This window comes from Dreissena polymorpha, chromosome 1 (genome assembly GCF_020536995.1).
Source record: "Dreissena polymorpha isolate Duluth1 chromosome 1, UMN_Dpol_1.0, whole genome shotgun sequence".
Taxonomy (NCBI): domain Eukaryota; kingdom Metazoa; phylum Mollusca; class Bivalvia; order Myida; family Dreissenidae; genus Dreissena; species Dreissena polymorpha.
The window spans coordinates 175,887,367-175,913,414 of record NC_068355.1 but is presented as its reverse complement, the minus strand read 5'-3'; the positions used below and the strand labels follow the sequence as shown (position 1 = coordinate 175,913,414).

Here is a 26,048-nt window from a genome sequence, read left to right as displayed (position 1 = left end):
TGGTAATGTAATTTACCATGTATAATGTGTAGTGTTTTACTCCAAATGTCAATGAAAATAGTTTGTGTGTGTTTAATATTAATAAAACTATATTCTTACTGCTAACTAAAACAAATCATTTATGTAATTGTAAACTATTTATAATAGCTGCCATTTGTATTGCCTTGAAAGGGCTTGGTGGGAGTGGGAGCATACAAATTTGTCCTTGTCTGTAATTCTCCCTGTCCTTCCTTTCATCCTTATTTAAGTCCCAAAGGGACATATAATGTTTGTATCAAGTGTTTAGTTTATATCTCATTTGTATGAAGATCCATCAAACATACTTTATTTCTTAAATATTGTTTTAATCAAACAACATTGATTGACTTCTAATATAACTGATGCCATTATTGAGAATATTCAAAAGCAATAAATAAAAAGAAAATTTGTTTGCTTTTGGGGTAAGACAGTCAGTTATTGTTTTCCGTGGTCCTGGAGTAAGGAAGTTTACATGTTTCCACAGGTGCTCGTAAACATATCTATTTTCTTACTTTGCTGAGAAAAAGAATTCACGGTATTACCCCAAAAGCTAACAAATTTCCCATTTAAGTTAAATTTACAAGGACTATTAACCCATTTATGCCTAGTGTCTTGAAAAAAGACCTTGGTGCAGTGTAGACCTGATTAATAGAATAAGTACAAAAAAAAATAAATGTTTAACCAGATGGTTTTCCTTCTTTTTGTTATGCAGCAAAAAATTGGCTAATAGATAAATAAGCTGTGATGTGGAAAAATGGGGCCTAATGCATGTGCTTAAATTGTTGTCACAGATAAGCCTGTGCAGTTCACACAGGCTAATCATGGACAACACTTTCCTCTTAAAGGTATTTTTCATTGAACAAATAATCCTCTTTATGAAAACCCAGTCTAGTCAGAAAGTACCCTCCCTTATTAGCTTATGTGAATTTCACATGCTAATCTGGGACAACACTTTCTAACATTAGTGATACGCATATTGACTTATGAAAATACATCTCTGAAAATGGAGTAAAGATAATAGATATAAATGTACAGATAAGTATAGCATTAGCCAACACTTTTCTTGTTTTAATACTAAATGACTTAATTGTATTTATTTTCATGCTATTAAGGACAAGGAACCAATAAAAAGCAAGATTTGAAATTCATGCTGTTCAAAACCTTCACAACCTGTCAAGAGGCATAGTTTGCTATAGATAATAATATAATTTGTTACAAGTTCCTATCACCCACTGTGTTGTTGTTTTCAGCAGAGCACCAGCATTGATATTGAGTTGGCCCAGCAACCGCACGAGTCCCGCCTGCAGGAGCCCCAGTCCAGAATGAACCTTCCCCTCCCCTGACTTCTAACTCCTCCCTCTTGACCTCCTGACTCAAAAATTCAGCATCGTTGAACAACTCCGTTCTGCAGGAAATTCTGAGCATGATTCTGTTCTGAACAAATGCAATGCCCACGTCAACTTGTCCACACATAAGCCTGGGTAGTTTTGTTAAGCTAGAGTTCCGCGTGGGCCTGAGAGGGACGAGTTTTACAGACACGAAAAGTTATAGCAGTAGTTATGGTAACGCTAACAGTCAGTTGCTGCTGTTAGACATCACAACAAATATCATGAAGAATAAAAGTGTAATAACTTGTTCCAATCTTTATGGGACAAACATAAGTTGAACGGGAGAAAATCAAGGAACAACAAAATCGTAAGCTCTCCTAGTGGGATACTTCTGCTGTTGATAGTTTGGACGACAGTGGGGTTACAGACTTCCCCAGATTGTCCTCTCAGCGGCCAAAATATCAATAGAACGGACTTTTTGCAATGTTACTGACAAAGAAAGGCAGTAATGACTTGGTTGTGAATACCCAGAGCACGATACATTCATGCTGACACAGAAAGACGGTAATGACTTGGTTGTGAACACCCAGAGCCCGATACATCCATGCTGACATAGAAAGGCAGTAATGACTTGGTTGTGAAAACGTCGAGCACGATACATCCATGCTGACACAGAAAGGCAGTAATGACTTGGTTGTGAAAACCCAGAGCACGCTACATCCATGCTTACAAAAAAGGCAGTAATGACTTGGTTGTGAACATCTTGAGCACGCTACATCCATGCTGACAAAAAAGGCAGTAATGACTTGGTTGTGAATACCTAGAGCACGATACATCCATGCTGACAAAGAAAGGCAGTAATGACTTGGTTGTGTACACCTTGAGCACGATACTTCCATGCTGACAAAAAAAGGCAGTAATGACTTGGTTGTGAACACCCAGAGCACGATACTTCCATGCTGACATAGAAAGGCAGTAATGACTTGGTTGTGAACACCTTGAGCACGATACTTCCATGCTGACATAGAAAGGCAGTAATGACTTGGTTGTGAACACCCAGAGCACGATACATCCATGCTGACATAGAAAGGCGGTAATGACTTGGTTGTGAACACCTAGAGCACGATACATCCATGCTGACATAGAAAGGCAGTAATGACTTGGTTGTGAACACCCAGAGCACGATACATTCATGCTGACATAGAAAGGCAGTAATGACTTGGTTGTGAACACCTTGAGCACGATACTTCCATGCTGACATAGAAAGGCAGTAATGACTTGGTTGTGAACACCCAGAGCACGATACATCCATGCTGACATAGAAAGGCAGTAATGACTTGGTTGTGAACACCCAGAGCACGATACATTCATGCTGACATAGAAAGGCAGTAATGACTTGGTTGTGAACACCTTGAGCACGATACTTCCATGCTGACAAAAAAAGGCAGTAATGACTTGGTTGTGAGCACCCAGAGCACGATACATTCATGCTGACATAGAAAGGCAGTAATGACTTGGTTGTGAATACCTTGAGCACGATACTTCCATGCTGACATAGAAAGGCAGTAATGACTTGGTTGTGAACACCCAGAGCACGATACATCCATGCTGACATAGAAAGGCAGTAATGACTTGGTTGTGAACACCCAGAGCACGATACATTCATGCTGACATAGAAAGGCAGTAGTGACTTGGTTGTGAATACCCAGAGCACGATACATCCATGCTGACATAAAAAGGCAGTGATGACTTGGTTGTGAACACCCAGAGCACGATACATTCATGGGGTGTGCATCAGATGGAATTTTGCCTATTATTGTTAACAAGTTGCTAACAGTGAACACGTCTGGTTATGTTATGAGCACTACCCTCTCAGAGCCCAAAGGTCCTCGCATTGAATCGATGCAAAAGAAGACTTTGAAAAATGACAGCAGTTGTGTTGTGTGGTCCAGTAATCCTTTCAACTCTCAACCTGAAGTTTATCAAAACTCAAACTCGGCCCTTTGCAATATCACACCTTGCAACACAGTGTACTTTACCATGAATGTTTTGTGGTTTAAAATACCAAAATTTCAATTAAAAGTTTGTGCTCGTAACATATTGATACATTGCTATTCTGAGTTCTAACTACGATATCCTTAATATCAATAATAGATGAACTGTTTGGCATTAACAAAACAGGTGTGTAAAGTAATTTGTTACAGTGCATATTCATTTGTTACTAAAAAAATTAGGGTTAAGTTTGCTTGTCATTTCCTTTTTAGCAAACATTATTAGACAACAAAACAAACGTCGTTTATGTGAAAGTCCAAGACAATTCTGACCCAGTTTGGGCATAAATACAACAACTAATTAAAGAAAATCAGTTTGTCTTGCGTCAGCCTACACGTAGCAAGCCTCTTATAAACATCTCCCAAGTTGGCTACATCAAAGCTTCCAACAGTGGAGCTGGGCATCGACACATTGTTCCGAACGAGTCGCTCGAACTGAAACGATATGCTCCAACAGAGAGCAGGCTCTGCGTGACTCGTCTGTTAATGTGACTGACCTCGATATGTTGCTTTCCAATAATATGCACCTTACTCCAGATTAGCTGTCTGCGATTGACGCAATTCAACAACAGTTGTTGTCAGGAATTTCCGGCTTAGGGATGGCGATTAGGCGTCAGGGCTTCATCTCTGTCTTTGGCCTGGTCGCAGCAAAAGCAGCAACAAGAACAACAATTAGTATAAGAGACGTGATCTGGGATATGGGGCTTCATGTATGTGCTTAAAGTGTCATCCCATATTAGCCTGTGCAGACTGCACATACATTAAGTCCTATATAAGTGTCATCCCAGATTAGCCTGTGCAGACTGCACATTAATTAAGTCCTATTAAAGTGTCATCCCAGAATAGCCTGTGCAGACTGCACATACATTAAGTCCTATTAAAGTGTCATCCCAGATTACCCTGTGCAGACTGCACATGCATTAAGTCCTATTAAAGTGTCATCCCAGATTAGCCTGTGCAGATTGCACATACATTAAGTCCTATTAAAGTGTCATCCCAGAATAGCCTGTGCAGACTGCACATACATTAAGTCCTATTAAAGTGTCATCCCAGATTACCCTGTGCAGACTGCACATGCATTAAGTCCTATTAAAGTGTCATCCCAGATTAGCCTGTGCAGATTGCACATACATTAAGTCCTATTAAAGTGTCATCCCAGATTAGCCTGTGCAGACTGCACATACATTAAGTCCTATTAAAGTGTCATCCCAGATTAGCCTGTGCAGACTGCACATACATTAAGTCCTATTAAAGTGTCGTCCCAGATTACCCTGTGCAGACTGCACATGCATTAAGTCCTATTAAAGTGTCATCCCAGATAAGCCTGTGCAGATTGCACATACATTAAGTCCTATTAAAGTGTTATCCAAGATTAGCCTGTGCAGACTACACATACATTAAGTCCTATTAAAGTGTCATCTCAGATTAGCCTGTGCAGACTGCACATACATAAAGTCCTATTAAAGTGTCATCCCAGATAAGCCTGTGCAGACTGCACATACATTAAGTCATATTAAAGTGTCATCCCAGATAAGCCTGTGCAGACTGCACATAAGTCCTATTAAAGTGTCATCCCAGATTTAGCCTGTGCAGATTGCACATACATTAAGTCCTATTAAAGTGTCATCCCAGAATATCATCTGCAGACTGCACATACATCAAGTCCTATTAAAGTGTCATCCCAGAATATCCTGTGCAGACTGCACATACATTAAGTCCTATTAAAGTGTCATCCCAGATTAGCCTGTGCAAACTGCACATACATTAAGCCCTATTTTCTCAGAATGAGGCTCATATACTACACTTAACATCAGTATTTTATGTGACTGAAAAGTTCCCAGCATCAAATGGGAATTATGTGCTTTTAAATTGATCACACTTAGTAAATAAAATGCAAATAGCACTTGATCTGATATCAATTTTAATCATAGAAGATCATTGCATTAAGTTTTGTATATTTTCGACTGAAATTTAGTTTCTGAACCAAAAGTTTATTCTTGCAGAAAAATCTGATTTAATAGAATTGTTAAATTATATTTAATTTTAGTAAAATAATTATGTAAAAGCCTTCAGCTCATTTCAAAATTATTTTCTTCATTTATTTTCAATATTTATTTAGATTACTGAATTTTGTTTTAAGAGCCTGTTCCTACAGGAACCCTTGCAATCATAGATCGGTACCTAGCTGAACAACAGGCTGTCTGGTCAGCTGGGCCCAGACGCCCAGTGACACTTCCTGGCCCAGGACCTTGGGGCAAATGCTCAACTAGTCCTTCCCGCAGGGTGGAGCCACATTGAACCTAGGGCTCCATACTTTCTTGGCCAGGGGCCAAGATAACCTCGTCAATAAGTTAGGTTGGTAATGTAATTAATCATTTATAATGTGCAGTGTTTCACTCCAAATTTCAATTTGAACAGTTTGGGTGTGTTTAATATTGATATAACTCTATCCTGGCTGCTAACTTAAACAAATCATTTATGTAAGTGTTAAATATTTATAATAGCCGCCATTTGTATTGCCTTGAAAGGGCTCAGTAATTCACCCCGTCCTTCCTTTCAACCTTCCTTATGTCCGTCCCACCTTTTAGTGTTGCACATAACTTAATAAATATTGGTTCCAGAGGGACACAAAATGTTTGTATCAGGTGTACAATATATAGAAGGCTATGTTTGTATCAAGTGTTTAGTTTATATCCCATTTGTATCAAGATCCTTCAAACTTAATTTATTTCTTAAATATTTTTTACTCAAACAATATTGATTGACTTCTTATAAAACTGATGCCATTTCAGAATGCATTGAATTATTTGGTTTACAGGGACACATTTCTGGGATGCCCTAAGGGTTTTCTATCTGTTCACAGAGGTCTTATACTCACAAGTTCAAGCCCAGTGAGCGATGTTCACATTATCAAACTCTGCATCTCAATAGGTAAGTCACCTTGCCATTGCAAAATGGGCCACTGTGGCAAAGCATTCAGGAGACCCAGTTGTAATAGCCTAAACCTTTTGATGCAATAAAGCTTTCACAAATACCCAATAGGTAAAACCCTGCAATACAAACTGGGGTTTCTGCTCTTCAATTAATTGACCAGTTTATCTAATCTTAGTTTAAGGGTTCAGCCACAAACTACTTTATCTTATAAAGAAATTTGAAAAAAAGTGCACAAGTTTCAAGTTAAACCCTCAAATTTGCATTTTAAATTTAACATCTAGAGTTATATTAAAACTCAAAACCACAACAACAACTACAACAGCAAACAATTTATCAGCAGGTACCAACATATCTGACTCTTTCACTCTTTACAAAATCATGTTCCATATCAACTGTAAGTATGGTTCTTAAAATAACATTGAATTACGAAGAGGGGTCAGTGATGTTTAAGTTTAGGAGTGAACTTGTTTGTCGGTCGGTCTGACGGTCGATCCGTATTAAGTGTTCGCTCTCTAATACAGGTTGTTTTCATCCGATCTTCACCAAACTTTGTCAGAAGTATCTAGATGGTGTCTTGGTCAAGTTTGAATATGGGTCATGCAGGATCAAAACCTAGGGCATGGTATCATTAGTGTGTTTTAAACATTCAGCATGTTGTCTGCTCTGTTATTAAAGTACTTTTCATCCAATCTTCACCAAACTTGGTTAGATGTTTATTTAGATGATCTATAGGAAACAATTGAACATGGGTCATGCCGGGCCAAAAACAAGGTCACAGGGTCACTTAGTGCGTTTTACATAATCAGTTGGTGCCCGCTCTCTATATCAAGTACTTATCATCCGCTCTTCACCAAACTTGGTCAGAAGTTTTTTTATAGATGATCTCTAGGCCATTATCGAACATGGGCCGTGCCGGGCGAAAACTAGGTCATGGGGTCATTAAATGCGTTTTACACATTCAGTTTGGTGTACGCTCTCTATTTCAAGTACTTATCATCCACTCTTCAACAAACTTGGTCAGTAGTGTAATCTAGATGATCTCTAGGCAATGTTCGAACATGGGCCATGCCGTGCCCAAAACTAGGTCGCGGGGTCACGGGTGCGTTTTACACATTCAGCATTTCAAGTTCTTTTCATCAGCTCTTCATGTGGGAGTGTTCGCCACGTCTATGACAAAGCTCTATTTTTTAAAGTTAATGGCTTTCACAGAGAGTATTAAGTGTGTTGTCAGGGTTGAACCCGCATTTTGATACTTGACAATTTTTCTGAAATGCTTGTATAAAGTCTTAAAAATTATTGTCTTAATTAACACATGACCAACTTAATTGCAGAAACCCGGATAGCAAAGCGTTGGTTTGTTTTTGAAGCATTTGAACCAGCAACAGTCATCATTCGAGTTTCTGGCATGCCTATGGTGTGGATCCCTCAGTCTATGAACATCATAACAGCACATGCACCAGCAGCAGTCATCATCCCAAGATTCTGGTATATGCAAGGTACAGGACCCTTAATCTGTACAGATCTTGCAGAACAAAATTCAGGTGAGTGTTCTTGTTGTGTCGATGTTTTTTACATGCTCCCAAGTTCAGAGATGTGTGAGTGCATGTAGATGTACATTTGTCCGTCCATACACACATCCAGCTGTTGGATTTGTATGTCAAGTCTAAACTCAAAAAGTATTGCTTCTAGTGTGATTGTACCAAAGATATTTGCCATACTGTAAACTTGCCTACTTGTGTATTTTGGTTCTTTGTCTTTTACATTAGTGGAATTTTGAGACAAAAGCAAAATGTTGGTGCATGATTTCAAACCATGTTAACTATTTATTATCTATCATTAATTTATAAATAGTCTGAGGACCATCATTGCCTAAATGGATTCAAATCAGATTAGTTGTAACATTCTGAAATACCAAGTGCTCTGCTTGTTCTTGATTTGTCATCGGTATAAAAATAAAATAAAAAAACTGACATCTACAGTAACGAGTCTTTCTTTTTTCAGATGCAATTTGAGGAAATCAAACCATCCAATCAGAAACACAGCCTGTTGCAGCAATTGTTTACATATTGACCCCAGTCCAACCTAAGAAGCTCAGAGATAAATACTGCTTTAGATGTGCTAGTCTTCACATACCTCCTGGTTTGTTCAACACTTACTCTGAATCTTTGAATGTTATGACGGGTGAAAATGAATGACCATGTTCAGATCGAAATAGCAGAATGACACATCACAACAATTCAAGTGGAAAGCCAGAAAGTCACGTCAACAGCCACATGTTGTTTGTTGCCAGCCAAGCTGTATTAAAAAACACAATAGCTCACGTTTTATGTTATATGTGACCAACCAAGTTATATTCATACAAAAACAATAGTTTATGTTGAACTATTTTGTTAAATATAGCATGTTAAATATTTTAAAAGCACGCATATTGCAGGTATATGCAATGTCTTTGTCTATATTATGATATCACTACATATTGTGATCATGATAATGGTAAATTAATGGGAAATACACTTTTATCAAAGACTTTCAAAGCGTGATAAAGCTGTTTAAATGAGGCTGTTAACTTGCACAACATTAAAAAAATACTGGAGTATTTTCATGTTATAAAACATGTTCAGTTGCCTGTTTTTACCCGTAATATAGATAAGCTAGATAAAAGTAGTGTAAAGAAAGGTTTAGAAGTTTTACGCTTGAGCTTTTTCTGTTTATCAATCTTTCTAAAAACAATACTAGTCATTTTGCTCATTCGGGTCGGTATTCGATCATGAAACTTATTTGTTTAATAGCATACTATTTCATGGGAATATAAATAGATTCTTGACAAACTATTTGATCTACCTAAATTATCGATTCTGTATTTACTACCAGAACTTTGTTGATTTCAATGGATATTTATAATGATTTGGGTATGACTCTTGGGTTATTGGAAAAGTTTTTAATGAAACTGAGAATTAGAAATAAATATTAAAATTGTTTTAGAGTTTTAAGACAAATGGCAAAAGTTATGAATGTTAAAGGGGCCTTTTTACAGATTTTGACATGTATTGAAGTTTGTCATTAAATGCTTCATATTGATAAATTTAAACACTGAATCTTAAAATATCCTTTAAAAATCAAGAATAAAATTTAAAAAAAGAAAAAAAAAGGTAACTCTCATCAAGGCTCGAACCAAGGACCCCTGGAGTCGTGGAGTAAATGTCTACCACTTAGACCACTCGGCCATCCGTGCTGATACAAGCAGTGATGTATTTTATACTTTATATAAGCAATCCTTGTAGTTTCACAAAATAAACGACAACAACACAACTCTCCAAATTATTCAATTGTTTCGCGTTGCAACACTTCATACCTTTCAGGTTTTTAAATCGTAAAAGATGCATGTAACGGCTATTTTAGAGCATGTTAAAAGTTCAGTATGATGTTTCCTCACAAATATCATAAGTAAAACGAAAATTTGCGAATCTGAAACAACTTTTTTTGATTTTGTCTATTTACCAAATCGTGAAATGGCCCCTTTTATTTGTGTTGTTAGATCATAGACTTGCATGCTCATAAGTGTTAAAATTTGTTATCGGACGCAATAGTTTATTATGCTTTATATTTGTATATGCACATGAAGACAACCAGATTGTATCCTCTTTAATCAGTGAGTAACTTAATCAAGATTTCTTGAACACTGTATAAATTGTATAGGTATATTTTGCCAGTTATACAAAGCAACTGTGAAACAATTGTATTTTAAATGTATATTTTTCATTTCTTGTTGCCATTTTATAAGAAAATAATCACTGTTTACATTAATTTGTACAAACCATTGTTATACAAAACATTGCTTCTGTGAATGCTCATATATGTATTAAACTCTAAAAATAATGTGCAGTAACATAATCTGAAGAGACAAATATACTTAAGGCAATAGAAACACCTCGTTATATGAAATGCTTTAGATTGAGAACAACTACTTAAACAAATTTAATTTTGTTTTACATTATCTATAGAAAAATTAGTATCTTGTAATTTGAAATATCTGTCAATTACAAATTAATGGATAGTGTTGTAATATGCTAACATGTTTGCATTTCTCTCTTTTGGTTAAACTAGAGAGCAATATTATTTGCTTAACAAATAAAATCAAAGATGTCTCCTTTGTAAGTTAATAATTATGTTTACTACTAAACATAACAAGTAAATACTTTCAGAATCACAAATTATTTCACACTTTACTCAGCCATATGTGAAAGTCTAATATAATTTTGTGGAATAAACACTAACACAAATATATGTTCTTATATTAAACGTGAAAAGTATTGAAATATTGATAACACTAATGTTTGCCTTTTTAGCTCATCTATTTTTTGAAAAAAAGTTATGAGCTATTGTCATCACCTTGGCGTAGGCGTCGGCGTCGGTTTAAGTTTTGCGTTTAGGTACACTTTTCTCACAAAGTATTAATGCTATTGCATTTAAACTTGGTACACTTACTTACTATCATGAGGGAACTGGGTAGGCAAAGTTAGATAATTCTGGCTTGCATTTTGACAGAATTATGTGCCCTAATTTTATACTTAGAAAATTGAAAATTTTGGTTAAGTTTTGTGTTTAGGTCCATTTTATTCCTTAAGTATCAAAGCTATTGCTTTCATACTTGCAACACTTACTAACTATCATAAGGGGACTGTGCAGGCAAAATAATGTAATTCTGGCTGGCATTTTGACAGAATTATGTGCCCTTTTAATACTTAGAAAATTGAAAATTTGGTTAAGTTTTGTGTTAAGGTCCACTTTTTTCCTAAAGTATCAAAGCCATTGCTTTCATACTTGCAACACTTACTAACTTTCGTAAGGGGACTGTGCAGGCAAAGTTATGTAACTCTGACTGGCATTTTGACGGAATTATGTGCCCTTTTTATACTTAAAAAATAAATTGGTTAAGTTTTGTGTTTAGGTCCACTTTTTTCATAAAGTATCAAAGCCATTGCTTTCATACTTGCAACACTTAATAACTATCGTAAGGGGACTGTGCAGGCAAAGTTATGTAACTCTGACTGACATTTTGACAGAATTATGTGCCCTTTTTATACTTAGAATATTGAAAATTTGGTTAAGTTTTGTGTTTAGGTCCTCTTTTATCCTAAAGTATCAAAGCAATTGCTTTCATACTTGCAACACTTACTAACTATCGTAAGGGGACTGTGCAGGCAAAGTTATGTAACTCTGACTGGCATTTTGAAGGAATTTAGGGCCCTTTATACTTGAAAATTTGGTTTAGTTTTGTGTTTTGGTCCACTTTACCCCTAAAATATCATAGATATTGTTTTCATACTTGGAACACTCGCAAACTATCATAAGGGGACAGTTACGGACAAGTTGCATAACTCTAGTTGTCATTTTTACGGAATTATGGCCTTTTTTTGACTTAGTAACTTTGAATATATGGTTACATTTTATGTTTAGATCCACTTTACTTCTAAAGTATCAAGGCTATTGCTTTTAAACTTTAAATACTTTCATGCTATTATGAGGGTACTGTACCTGGCAAGTTGAATTTTACCTTGACCTTTGAATGACCTTGACTCTCATTGGCAAATTATTAAATTTTGCTAAAATTGCCATAACTTTTTTATTAATGATTAGATTCGATTGATACTTTGACAAAACAACTCTTACCTGACATACCACAATTGACTCCGCCCAAAACATCCCACACGCCCCCCCCTCCGAATTCTACCCTCCCCCCATGGAATGCATGTGTATCTCATGGAGCTGAACATTTTGAGTGGTGAAAGGTCAAGGTCATCCTTCACGGTCAAATGTCAAATTTATGGTGTCTGTCCGTCTGAAAACTTTAACGTTGGCCATAACTTTTTCAATATTGAAGATAGCAACTTGATATTTGGCATGCATGTGTATCTCATGGAGCTAAACATTTTGAGTGGTAAAAGGTAAAAGTGAAGGTAATCCTTCAAGGTCAAATGTCAAATATATGGCGTCTGTCCGTCCGAAAACTTTAACATTGGCCATAACTTTTTATATTGAAGATAGCAACTTGATATTTGGCATGCATGTGTATCTCATGAAGCTGCACATTTTGAGTGGTGGAAGTTCAAGGTCAAGGTCATCCTTCAAGGTAAAAAATAAATAAAAATTCAAAGCGGTGTTCTCATGAAGCTGCACATTTTGAGTGGTGGAAGTTCAAGGTCATCCTTTAAGGTCAAGGTCATCCTTCAAGGTCAAAGGTCAAAAAACAAATAAAAAATTTCAAAGCGGCATTATCATGAAGCTGCACATTTTGAGTGGTGGAAGTTCAAGGTCAAGGTCATTTTTCAAGGTCAAGGTCATCCTTCAAGGTCAAAGGTAAAAAAAGATCAAAGCGGCATTATCATGAAGCTGCACATTTTGAGTGGTGGAAGTTCAAGGTCAAGGTCATCCTTCAAGGTCAAGGTCATCCTTCACTGTCAAAGGTAAAAAATAATTCAAAGCGGCGTTCTCATGAAGCTGCACATTTTGAGTGGTGGGAGGTCAAGGTCATTCTTCAAGGTCAAGGTCATCCTTCAAGGTCAAAGGTCAAAAAAATAAAATTTCAAAGCAGCGTTATCAAGAAGCTGCACATTTTGAGTGTTGGAAGTTCAAGGTCTAGGTCATCCTTCAAGGTCAAGGTCATCCTTCAAGGGCAAAGGTCAAAAAAAAAATATTTCAACTTCTCATAAAGCTGCACATTTTGAGTGGTGGAAGTTCACGGTCAAGGTCATCCTTCAAGGTCAAAGGTAAAAAAAATATTAAAAAAATTTCAAAGCGGCGCAATAGGGGGCATTGTGTTTCTGACAAACACATCTCTTGTTTTTTTCAAACATGTTTAAAAAACACAAATATTTATTTTTATTATTTTATTTTTGATATACCGTCCAACCATCCCACCCAAAAATCCCCCCCCCCAAAAAAAAGTATCTTTTTGTGCATTTTTTTGCATTTTTTGAAGATAATGTAATAAATGACCACACCCCCACACTAAACACCCGTCTCCACTCCACCCCTCCCTCCTTTGTGATTGAAATTGAGATAGGTACCTACACCTTTAAAAAGAAAAATAGATGAGCGGTCTGCACCCGCAAGGCGGTGCTCTTGTTATTAGTTTTGTAACAGTGGGTTTGACCTTTGACGTTGACCATCCCACAGTGGCTGTCAGTGCAATGCCTTCACTGGGGCCAGTGTCTGTAAATCTCCCACTGTTAAAGTTCTGCAAATGTTTTAAGATCAGATTTTCTTAAACATGTGGGTGTTTATATTTTACTTTTATTGAATGCATTAAACATGTTTGTTTTGTTGTAAAATAGCTGAAAATAGCTTGAGCGAGGCTGTTTTTGGAGAAAACCCGAGCTATTGTCATAGCCAGCTCGCCGTCCGCTGTCTGCCGTAGTCGTCGTGCTAAAACCTTAACATTGGCCATAACTTTTTAAATATTGAAGATAGCACCTTTATATTTGGCATGCATGTGTATCTTGTTGAGCTGCACATGTTTAGAGGTAAACTTTCAAGGTGAACATCATCCTTTAAGGTATAGGGTCGAAAAAACTAAGTCAAGGGAAGTAATAAGCTTTAAATGGACATAGTTGTCTGACCTGCCCACATATATATTTTTGTTAAATAAATCAAAGCGGCGCAGTGGGCGGCATTGTGTTTCTGACAAACACATTGTGGTAAAAGGTCAAGGTCATCCTTTACGGTCTATGGTAAAAAATACAGATTTAAGGGAAGTAATAAGCTTTAAAAAGGGAGAAAATTATTCAATATTGAATATAGCCACTTTATATATTTGGCATACATGTGTATCTCATGGTGCTGCACATTTTGAGTGGTGAATCCACAGTCATGGTAGTGGCTTTTAATTATTTGCTACTAAAAATAGGGATTTGTTACAGACAATTATTTTCAAGGGAAGTAATTTATATAATTATAAATCTCATATTATATATTTCCTTACCAAGAAATGAAGTTCTTTTCACAGTTACTGTACAGATTTATTATTTTGATTATTTATAACCCAAATGATTGATTTGTCAAAGTTTTTTAAACCAGGTTTTCCGAAGGAAAAAACTGGTTATTAGATTGGCGAATGCGGGCGGGCTGGCTGGCTGGCTGGCGGGCTGGCGGGCGGGCTGGCGGGCGGGCGGAACAAGCTTGTCCGGGCCATAACTATGTCGTTCATTGTCAGATTTTAAAATCATTTGGCACATTTGTTCACCATCATTGGACGGTGTGTCGCGCGAAATAATTACGTCGATATCTCCAATGTCAAGGTCACACTTTGAGTTCAAAGGTCAAAAATGGCCATAAATGAGCTTGTCCTGGCCATAACTATGTCATTCATTGTGAGATTTTAAAATCATTTGGCACATTTGTTCACCATCATGGGACGGTGTGTCGCACGAAAGAATCACGTCAATATCTCCAATGTCAAGGTCGCCACGACTAAAAATAGATTTTTTTAAAACAAACTTACAAAGGGGGTTAATTTTGTTTGTTCATTTCAAAAGTTCAGTTTGAGTTTTCTCCCTTTATCAGATTTTTTTTTCACAATGAAAACCTGGTTTTGTGACAATTTTGTTCCTTGTTTAATGATATAATTATAATTTCTTTGATGTTCATTACATACCTGTCGACTTATGTCAATAGATGCATGATCAACTCTGGTTATGACCTCTTTTAAATCACAGACCTTGGTTGTCAGTGATGTCTGACATGGTCATAATTGACTGTGAGACCCTCCCCACTCCCCCACCCCCCTGTTGGATTGGACAACATTCAAGGGAAGTAATAACCTTTAAAGGGAGATGATTTCTATACCTGCCAAATGATAAATAGAAATGTTATTTCAATGCAGCGCAGTAGGGGGCATTGTGTTTCTGACAAACACATCTCTTGTTGGGTCACTAGGTCAAAGGTAACAAAGGTCAAGGTCACTGTGACCTCTAAAAAAATATAATTCTGACAAGCTTTCGCAGCCAAGCGTGGCACCCGTTATGCGGTGCTCTTGTTTTAAATTGTGTGATAGATTGATAAAATTGATATATAAAAATAACAATAAAAATATTTGGAGACAATATAAGTATTGGTCTATATTTTTAATTCCGTATTAAATTCAAGTTAAAAATAATGTGTATATATTTTCGTCTACTCCAAATAATCATTTTGAATAAGCAAATATAGGGTAATAATCTCTATGGAAAGTACACGTAGGAACTTATCAATCGCTTGTGTACTTCATATTGATCAGGGTCTTCGTAAATTATTGCATGATTTTTTATGCCTATGTCTGAATTGTGTAAATATCTTCAAAAGCATTAGATAACTGTTAAGAGGATTTTAATTTTAAAATGTTAAAATATTATCTTAACTGTAACCAGGCATCTGTTGCATTTATTTGAACGTGTTTAAATTTTCTTGCATACTGAATGTTATATTGTCTATAAACGTTCGTACTTTTACTTTTTATTGTGGTTGTTTTGTTAAAGATAAAGTGCATAACACTAATCTTGTTGTTTTGTTCAACCATTTCTATAAAAAATGTTGTATGTAAATAATTGAACATGTTTATGTTGGTGATATGCATTTCCCTATATAAGTTTGTTGTTGCACTCTCGATAAAGTGCATAGCCATTCATGTGTAATATTATTGATTAGTGACACTTTGTTGTTATTACAAATAAAAATCTCCAATGATTGTCTTTCCATTTATATTTAACTGTCCCCTATTGAACCTGGGGAGTACATTTTGTTTTATTGTTACTGTCCACTCGTCCATAAGTCCTCTATAACACTTTTGTCACTCTTCTTTATTCTTCAGAATTTTAAGAAACTATTCCTTACACACACACATATTTCACATAATGATTAGTCGTCTTCAAGATATAACTATTTTTATCCCCCGCCAGAGGCGAAGGGATATTGTTTTGGCGTTGTCCGTCCGTCGGGATGTCCTTCCGTCCGTCCGGCACTTTTGTGTCTGGAGCCATATCTTGGAAGTGCTTTGGCGGATTTCATTGAAACTTGGTATGAGAATATATATATGCATAAGAGGATGATGCACCCCAAATGGCATTGTACACCATCTGTTAAAAACAGAGTTATGGCCCTTTGTATCTTGAAAAAATGCTTTTTACTATAGGCACTTATGTGTCCGGAGCCATATCTTGGAAGTGCTTTGGCGGATTTCATTGAAACTTGGTATGAGTATATATGTGCATAAGAGGATGATGCACGCCAAATGGCATTGTACATCATCTGTTATAAACAGAGTTATGGCCCTTTGTATCTTAAAAAAATGTTTTTTACAATAGGCTTTTTTGTGTCCGGAGCCATGTCTTGGAAGTGCTTTGACGGATTCCATTGAAACTTGGTATGAGTATATATATGCATAGGAGGATGATGCACGCAAAATGGCATTGTACACCATCTGTTAAAAACAGAGTTATGGCCCTTTGTATCTTGAAAAAATGCTTTTTACAATAGGCTTTTTTCTGTCCGGAGCCATATCTTGGAAGTGCTTTTGCGGATTTCATTGAAACTTGGTATGAGTATATATATGGATAATAGGATGATGCAGGCCAAATGGCATTGTACACCATCTGATAATAACAGAGTTATAGCCCTTTGTATCTTCAAAAAAAATGCTTTTTTAGTGTCAAATATAACTCTTTTGTGTCCAGAAGTATATAGGCGGGGGATATCAATTCAACGAATTTGCTTGTTGAATAAGGATTCACCAAGTCAAGGTCACAGGGGTCACTTATGTCAAAATAGTAATAATGACGGGGTATAGATTTTTGTCTTTTCTAAAAAGATTGAAAGTGACACTTTGAGTTCAAAATCAAGTACAAACAGTTACTTCAGCATTCATTATTTTAAATAACTTGCCAAACATATTCCCCTTGTGAGGACGATGTGTATAGGACAATGCTCCTTAGCTCAAAGGTAAACATCACACTTGAACGTTAAAGGTAAGATGAGCATTATTTAGGGTGTCTAGATTGCACCTTAATTATTCATCATAAAAATTGAAAATAACTCGCAATAAATGTTCACCATGTCGCCGGTAAGTCCTGTGCCCCTTGCAAAAAGATAAATATTATACTTAGTGATACAAATGCCAAACAAGGGCTTCCTGCACTTGTTAAAGAATTACATGAATTGTTGACAATGTGATTGTTATTATTCCTGCAGTTAAATTCGTATGTTTTAAACGTTTGCAAAACTATTTGATGTTAATATTGTAAATATTACGTAAATACAATACTTCCTTTTTAAGTGTATTGTTGCAATGTTTAACTATCATGGTGCAATGTTTATCGCACTATATACTGTACAATAGAAACATGCAAACAGAACTATTTCTAGCTGGGCCAGTGGTTATCCAGGTTCTTGACAATTTCGGTAAACAGTATTTGCTACAAATGTTTTACCTAAATTGACCATACGGAACGTATATGACTTTTGAATCTTACAAGAAATCTCACAACGGATTTCATATTTGTGCTCAGCGATGCAGACGTCACTTAGACATTGATATTTGGTGGATGTCATTGAACTTTTACATTTTGACCCAAAATTTGACCTGATGCATACATGTGGAAAATGTTTAATTTTGGTGTATAGGTCCCTGCCTTGACACAACATATTAAACTGCTCAGATCCATGTACAGAGTCTACGCTGAGCACGAATCCGGTGCTAGTGTTCGGATATCTTGACACCTTCAAGGATTACGGAGCTACAAATGTTTGACCTAAATTGACCCTACAAAATGTGTATAAATTATAAATCTTACAAGATATCTCAAAACAAACTTCAAATGTGTGATCACCGATGCAGATGTCACATCAAAATGAGGTTTGTTTGATGTACTTTAACTTAGACATTTTTTGCAAAAAGTTGACCTCAAAAGGGAAAATGTTGATTTTTTTGTAAAAGCGTGACCTTGGCACAGCACATTAAGCTCTTCAAACCCTTGTAAGGATTTATCGCTTGGCACGAATTGGCTGTTTTTTTTATATTGACCCCTTCATGTATTAGGAAGCTTAAAATGTTTGTCCTAAATTAACCCTACGAAACGTGTATAACTTTTGAATATTATCAGATATCTTTAAGCACACTTCAGATGTATGCTCAGCGATGCAGACGTCACAGTAATCAAAATGAGGTTTGTTTTTTGTCCTTGAAATTTGACATTTTTTTACCAACATTTGACCTGATGTTTGCATCAGGGAAAATGTTGAATTTATGGCAATACCGTTTATACCTTGACATAAAATATGAAGGTTTTCAGAACCATATATTTATCGCTTAGCACGACTCCGGTGTTAGTTTTTGGATATCTTTACCTAATCAAGAATACGGAAGCTACACATGATTGACTTAAGTTGACCCTACAAAACGTTTATATCTTTTGAATCTTATAAACAGACTTAAAATAATATTATATTGTTATATAATTACTTTCATCAACAAAATTTGCCAGACGAAGGTTGATTTCAATTAGGAAGACCATACAACAATAAACATTTGTGTTATAATGTCAAAATACAAACATTCTGAAACTTTTTAGCATTTAAAAATCGCTTCACAATGTCATATTGTTTCGTTTTACGGATGATCTCGAGTAAGGATCGGATTTATTTGGTTTGAGTTAATTTGCATAATTTTGAGCGCACATGCCTATACTTTCATTTGGTAAGTGCTCTATAATAATAGCTAACAGGCAACTTCAAAATCATGTGACAACACCATTGTTTCCTTGACGCACGTCATCGTTAATGTCAGCTTTAGGATCGTCATCTTAGTAAATCTGTCAATTCGTCATCGTTACTGTCAGCTTTAGGATAGTAAGCTTAGTGAATCTGTCAAATCGTCATCGCTAATGTCAGCTTTAGGATCGTCAGCTTAGTAAATCTGTCAATTCGTCATCGTTAATGTCAGCTTTAGGATTGTCATCTTAGTAAATCTATCAATTTGTCATCGTTAACGCCAGCTTTAGGATAGTCATCTTAGTAAATCTGTCAATTCGTCATCATTAATGTCAGCTTTAGGATTGTCATCTTAGTAAATCTATCAATTTGTCATCGTTAACGCCAGCTTTAGGATCGTCATCTTAGTAAATCTGTCAATTCGTCATCGTTAATGTCAGCTTTAGGATTGTCATCTTAGTAAATCTGTCAAATCGTCATCGTTTACATCAGCTTTAGGATCGTCATCTTAGTAAATCTGTCAATTCATCATCGTTAATGTCAGCTTTAGTATAGTCAGCATAGTAAATCTGTCAATTCGTCATCGTTAATGTCAGCTTTAGGATCGTCATCTTAGTAAATCTGTCAATTCGTCATCGTTAATGTCAGCTTTAGTATCGTCAAGCTTCGTGAATCTGTCGATTTGTCATCGTTGACGTCAGCTTTAGGATCGTCAGCTTCGTAAATCTGTTAACTCGTCGAAATTGTATATGTAGTCAAGCGCTCCGTTATTCGGTGTCAGTCACGTTGGCAGTACATTCTTTTATTTTGATAAAGATAACCGGAGTCAAATACCTTAGCTAAATCTGAAACTCAACCAAAACTAGCTTCTGTTCGGGTATCAATTTTCTATACAATCACTAACCAAAGCTTGTATCCTAAATATAAGATAACCAAAAGTTATGCGCTGGATAAGATACTTGTTGAGTATTGAATTATACAATTGGCTACAGGTAAGTACCACTGACCCCACAACATGCGAGTTATTGTGTGTGTTATTTATATGCCACAAACTGGGGACATTGCACTTTACAATTGGCTACAGGTAAGTACCACTGACCCCACAACATGCGAGTTATTGTGTGTGTTATTTATATGCCACAAACTGGGGACATTGCACTTTACAATTGGCTACAGGTAAGAACCACTGACCCCACAACATGCGAGTTATTGTGTGTGTTATTTATATGCCGCAAACTGGGGACATTGCACTTTACAATTGGCTACAGGTAAGTACCACTGACCCCACAACATGCTAGTTATTTTGTGTGTTATTTATATGCCGCAAACTGGGGACATTGCACTTTACAATTGGCTACAGGTAAGTACCACTGACCCCACAACATGCGAGTTATTGTGTGTGTTACTTTATATGCCACAAACTGGGGACATTGCTTTATACAATTGGCTACAGGTAAGAACCACTGACCCCACAACATGCGAGTTATTGTGTGTGTTATTTTATATGCCACAAACTGGGGACATTGCTTTATACAATTGGCTACAGGTAAGAACCACTGACCCCACAACATGCGAGTTATTGTGTGTGTTATTTATATGCCGCAAACTGGGGACATTGCACTTTACAATTGGCTACAGGTAAGTACCACTGACCCCACAACATGCGAGTTATTGTGTGTGTTATTTATATGCCGCAAACTGGGGACATTGCACTTTACAATTGGCTACAGGTAAGTACCACTGACCCCACAACATGCGAGTTATTGTGTGTGTTATTTATATGCCGCAAACTGGGGACATTGCACTTTACAATTGGCTACAGGTAAGTACCACTGACCCCACAACATGAGAGTTATTGTGTGTGTTATTTATATGCCGCAAACTGGGGACATTGCACTTTACAATTGGCTACAGGTAAGTACCACTGACCCCACAACATGCGAGTTATTGTGTGTGTTATTTATATGCCGCAAACTGGGGACATTGCACTTTACAATTGGCTACAGGTAAGTACCACTGACCCCACAACATGCGAGTTATTGTGTGTGTTATTTATATGCCGCAAACTGGGGACATCGCACTTTACAATTGGCTACAGGTAAGTACCACTGACCCCACAACATGCGAGTTATTGTGTGTGTTATTTATATGCCGCAAACTGGGGACATTGCACTTTACAATTGGCTACAGGTAAGTACCACTGACCCCACAACATGCGAGTTATTGTGTGTGTTATTTATATGCCGCAAACTGGGGACATTGCACTTTACAATTGGCTACAGGTAAGTACCACTGACCCCACAACATGCGAGTTATTGTGTGTGTTATTTATATGCCGCAAACTGGGGACATTGCACTTTACAATTGGCTACAGGTAAGTACCACTGACCCCACAACATGCGAGTTATTGTGTATGTTATTTATATGTCGCAAACTGGGGACATTGCACTTTACAATTGGCTACAGGTAAGTACCACTGACCCCACAACATGCGAGTTATTGTGTGTGTTATTTATATGCCGCAAACTGGGGACATTGCACTTTACAATTGGCTACAGGTAAGTACCACTGACCCCACAACATGCGAGTTATTGTGTGTGTTATTTATATGCCGCAAACTGGGGACATTGCACTTTACAATTGGCTACAGGTAAGTACCACTGACCCCACAACATGCGAGTTATTGTGTGTGTTATTTATATGCCGCAAACTGGGGACATTGCACTTTACAATTGGCTACAGGTAAGTACCACTGACCCCACAACATGCGAGTTATTGTGTGTGTTATTTATATGCCGCAAACTGGGGACATTGCACTTTACAATTGGCTACAGGTAAGTACCACTGACCCCACAACATGCGAGTTATTGTGTGTGTTATTTATATGCCGCAAACTGGGGACATTGCACTTTACAATTGGCTACAGGTAAGTACCACTGACCCCACAACATGCGAGTTATTGTGTGTGTTATTTATATGCCGCAAACTGGGGACATTGCACTTTACAATTAGCTACAGGTAAGTACCACTGACCCCACAACATGCGAGTTATTGTGTGTGTTATTTATATGCCGCAAACTGGGGACATTGCACTTTACAATTGGCTACAGGTAAGTACCACTGACCCCACAACATGCGAGTTATTGTGTGTGTTATTTATATGCCGCAAACTGGGGACATTGCACTTTACAATTGGCTACAGGTAAGTACCACTGACCCCACAACATGCGAGTTATTGTGTGTGTTATTTATATGCCGCAAACTGGGGACATTGCACTTTACAATTGGCTACAGGTAAGTACCACTGACCCCACAACATGCGAGTTATTGTGTGTGTTATTTTATATGCCACAAACTGGGGACATTGCATTATACAATTGGCTACAGGTAAGTACCACTGACCCCACAACATGCGAGTTATTGTGTGTGTTATTTTATATGCCACAAACTGGGGACATTGCACTATACAATTGGCTACAGGTAAGTACAACTGACCCCACAACATGCGAGTTATTGTGTGTGTAATTTTATATGCCACAAACTGGGGACATTGCACTTTACAATTAATATATTGTGTATTAGGACTAAACTGAATTGTCCATTATTAATTGTTACATATTACATTGCACAAACATAGCTAAGGCATATCTTGTTTGCTTCACCATTAATTTGTGACATTCACAGACCATTTTTGCGTGGAATAATATTTTTTAAACATTTATCAACATTTCAAATATATTAAACAACTGTCGACCATATTCTTAGTTTGTATATGTTAAATTCAGGTTGTATTTTGAATAACACAGGAACTAAATACCGTTACCGATGAAAACATGTAAAACTGCATTATTTGATTCATGGAGGCAACAGTTTCACACTTTATATAAATTCTATAGAACTTCGGGTTCTCACAATGTCTATAGAATACCTAGAAATACGTACTAATACGTTAAACAGTATTTGCATTTTGTTCCAATCTTCCGTAATCATCAAAGAACATGGATTTGAAAAATCATGTTTAATTTATCATTGTTAAAAATGTACACATACAATATAAAATGTACATTAAAGGGAAACAACTCTTGTTAAAACAACCGTACAATACAACTATAATAACGTATTAAATAGTATACACGAATGAATAAATGATTACCTATCGTCTCTAATTTGCATGCATGCACATGCTGTCTTAAAATACAATATCTGCAACTCTATTTAACAAATATCTATAAGTTTCAGTCAAATAAAAAATATTGCAAGTACAAGGAAAGTTGGCAAAAAGGGGTGGGTGTGGTGTAATGAGGGGAGGGGTTTCTTTAATGGCAGAAACTACTCAATGTAAGGATATATCGAAAAATACCGTAGCAATTTGTATTCCAGTACCAACCGGTTTTGGAATGCTGCCAAATAGTTTATATTCGTTGGCTAGAAATAACGTTATTTTTTTTAAAAATGGCTTTTGCAGACACATAATTTCATGCTTTTTTATTTTAGTAAAAAAAAGAATCAGGAATTTGCGTTGGTCATTTTCCGATGTGTTTGTGATAAATTCGCGGATTGATCAACTCACGAAATCAATGAAAAAAAATCATGTCCAAAGAGTAATAATGATTTGACAGAACATGGTTTCCATCTCTTGAGTATTTTAACAGCGGCAGTTTGGGGGATTTAACACTCAAGTTTTAAATAAACAGTTCAAAGGTTAAACAGTTTGCAGTAAAAAAAGTCAAATAAAATGTACATACCTATATCAACAATGCATTAATCAACATTAAAAAAAATATTGTCTAACAAAATCAATAGCTAAATTATCGATGATTGTATTTGAGTCTCTGTGTCAATATAAAGTTCATGTCAACGCAATCAAGTTCACAAAGTTTCACCTTCTTAACAAACATATTGCAGTTGAATACCCTTTATCAGAATTGCGACATTTTGAACTTCTGTCTATACGCATAATCCTAAACACTCCAATGTCAATGAACAAACATAGCATCAAATCCCTCAAGGTCAAGCACTGGTCAAACCCCAACCAAGATTTATTTTCAAAGTAAAAACCAAGGTCAATGGTTAAGGTCAAAACATGGTAAATACTAAAGTTCAAGGTCAGGATGTAGCCTGTCTGTTTCCCCTATCCCTGAGGGACGACAGATCAGGTGAGCTTCCCCTGAGTCGCTCAGCCTGCAGCCACGACTGCATGTTTGCGTGAGGCCCAACGTTGGCACCAACATTCGGTCGCAGTTGCTCCCAAGCAGACTGTCGTTTCACGTTTGACAAGGCGGCGTCCATTGCTAAAATATTATTGCTATCACTTGTACCACCCACTGTATGGCGACGACGTTTACACTGCTCGTTTCGTTTCCTACCGAATACAGGCGGCGATGCAGACCTAGTTTTTGGCACACTCTCACTGACCGGTCCACGACTGGCAGCGTCAGATTCCTCGGCTGCTCTGTTTTTCTCTAAGCTCTGAGATAGTCTCACATTCACTTCGGTCTTTTCTGATTTTGTAATGGGCCGGTACTCTGGACGTTTTGGTGGGGTTTCTGTCCTTAAGGGGTCACCATGGAGACCGTCATTCTGCGAGTTTAAGAACGACTTTAGTGGTGACTGGTATGCAGTGAGAGGTTTAGAGACGTGTTGCTGTATTGCCATGCGACCGCTGCTGTCAGCAGACATTATCGATGGACTGGAAATCACTACCATGACTGAGGCAACCCTTGAATCACTCTCGGACCTTTCAATCCCCCTGGAAGCAGCCCCATGAATTGAAGCACTACTCTCGGAACATTCCATCCCCCTGGAAGCAACCCCTTGGATTACAGCGTTACTCTCAGAACGTTCCATCATCCTAGAAGCAACCCCTTGGATTACAGCGTTACTCTCAGAACGTTCCATCATCCTAGAAGCAACCCCTTGGACAACAGCGCTATCAGCCGAGTATGTAACATCACTGTGCAGGTTGATACCGCTATTGTTGCTACCTGACCGAACCAGAAGGTTAAGACTTGGCTCACTGTGGCCTTCATAGAGAGGATTGTGAGTGGTGCTTCTCTCAAATCTGGTCGCCAATCCTATCTTCGCGTCTGATTTCGGTGGCGTCCTGTGTAGGCTGGGATCTCTGTACTGCTTTCCTTGACCCTGATTATCTGCCTGCATGGCTGCTTGCCGAGATAAGTGGGACAGGGGAGGCTGTGGAGGGAGTCGGTGCTGCGCCGTCTGAGCTGCCGGGGAATCGCCTGCATCAGGTAAAGCGCCATTACTTACACTGCCACCATTTGAATTCAGACCCCACCTAGGAGGCTTTGATGATGATGCACAATTGGACATTTTAGCACTAGATAATGTTTGCAATTTCTTATCTAAAGTTGAGGTTAGCGTAGCTAGCAAATCAAATCCCTCATCGGAGTCTGTGGAAGCCCAGGACATACGGTTGTCCCGCCTCTCCAGCAAGTCAATCAGGGAATCCAGAGAACCGCGCCGCACTGAACCTGTCCGGGTTAAACCCGCACTTCGCCGCTTTATCTCTGCTGAGTCCCTCTTAGACTGAGCCTTCACCTGGGCGGTGGGGCGGTTAATAGCACTTGGAAAGCTGTGTCCGTCCGCCATATTTTCTACTGAGCCCGTTCGTTTTGCTTGCGATGACAGAGACCCTGCGCTCGTCTGTCGGGGCTGCCGCGCTGACCGATAGTTTGAACCAACATTACTCTTCACAACAATATGCTTATCACTCCTGTGTGAGTCTCTACCACCGTACCGTTTTGTTCTACCCGATTCTTCTGGCGTGTCTCCGTGTGGGTGCAGACTCAGTGAATATCCAGTTGTTGCTTGGAGCAGATCTTCCACGCTATGCCTGTCCTCAATCTCTAGCTCACGCTGCGTCTGCAGGATATCTGCCTCAATTCTTTGCCTCTCAAGTTGACGCTTCTTTTCCTCCCGCTGTCGGCGCTCTTCCCGTTCTTCCCGTTCCCGAATGGCA

At 37.6% G+C, this 26,048-nt stretch overlaps 1 protein-coding gene and 1 long non-coding RNA gene across 3 annotated transcripts in view; both read right to left on the bottom strand.

The window, feature by feature from the left end:
- The window catches only part of LOC127864596 (uncharacterized), a 766,023-nt gene that overhangs the window by 728,555 nt on the left and 11,420 nt on the right, over positions 1–26,048 (bottom strand). The window lies entirely within an intron of this gene.
- Positions 2,466–3,123, bottom strand: LOC127862897 (uncharacterized). 2 transcript variants are annotated; one of them, XR_008040845.1, is made up of 3 exons: positions 3,052–3,123; positions 2,639–2,756; positions 2,466–2,579 (listed from the first exon to the last, which is right to left on the bottom strand). It is a non-coding gene; the product is annotated as an uncharacterized LOC127862897 (long non-coding RNA). The 2 variants fall into 2 exon arrangements; XR_008040846.1 differs by lacking the exon at positions 3,052–3,123 and adding an exon at positions 2,934–3,021.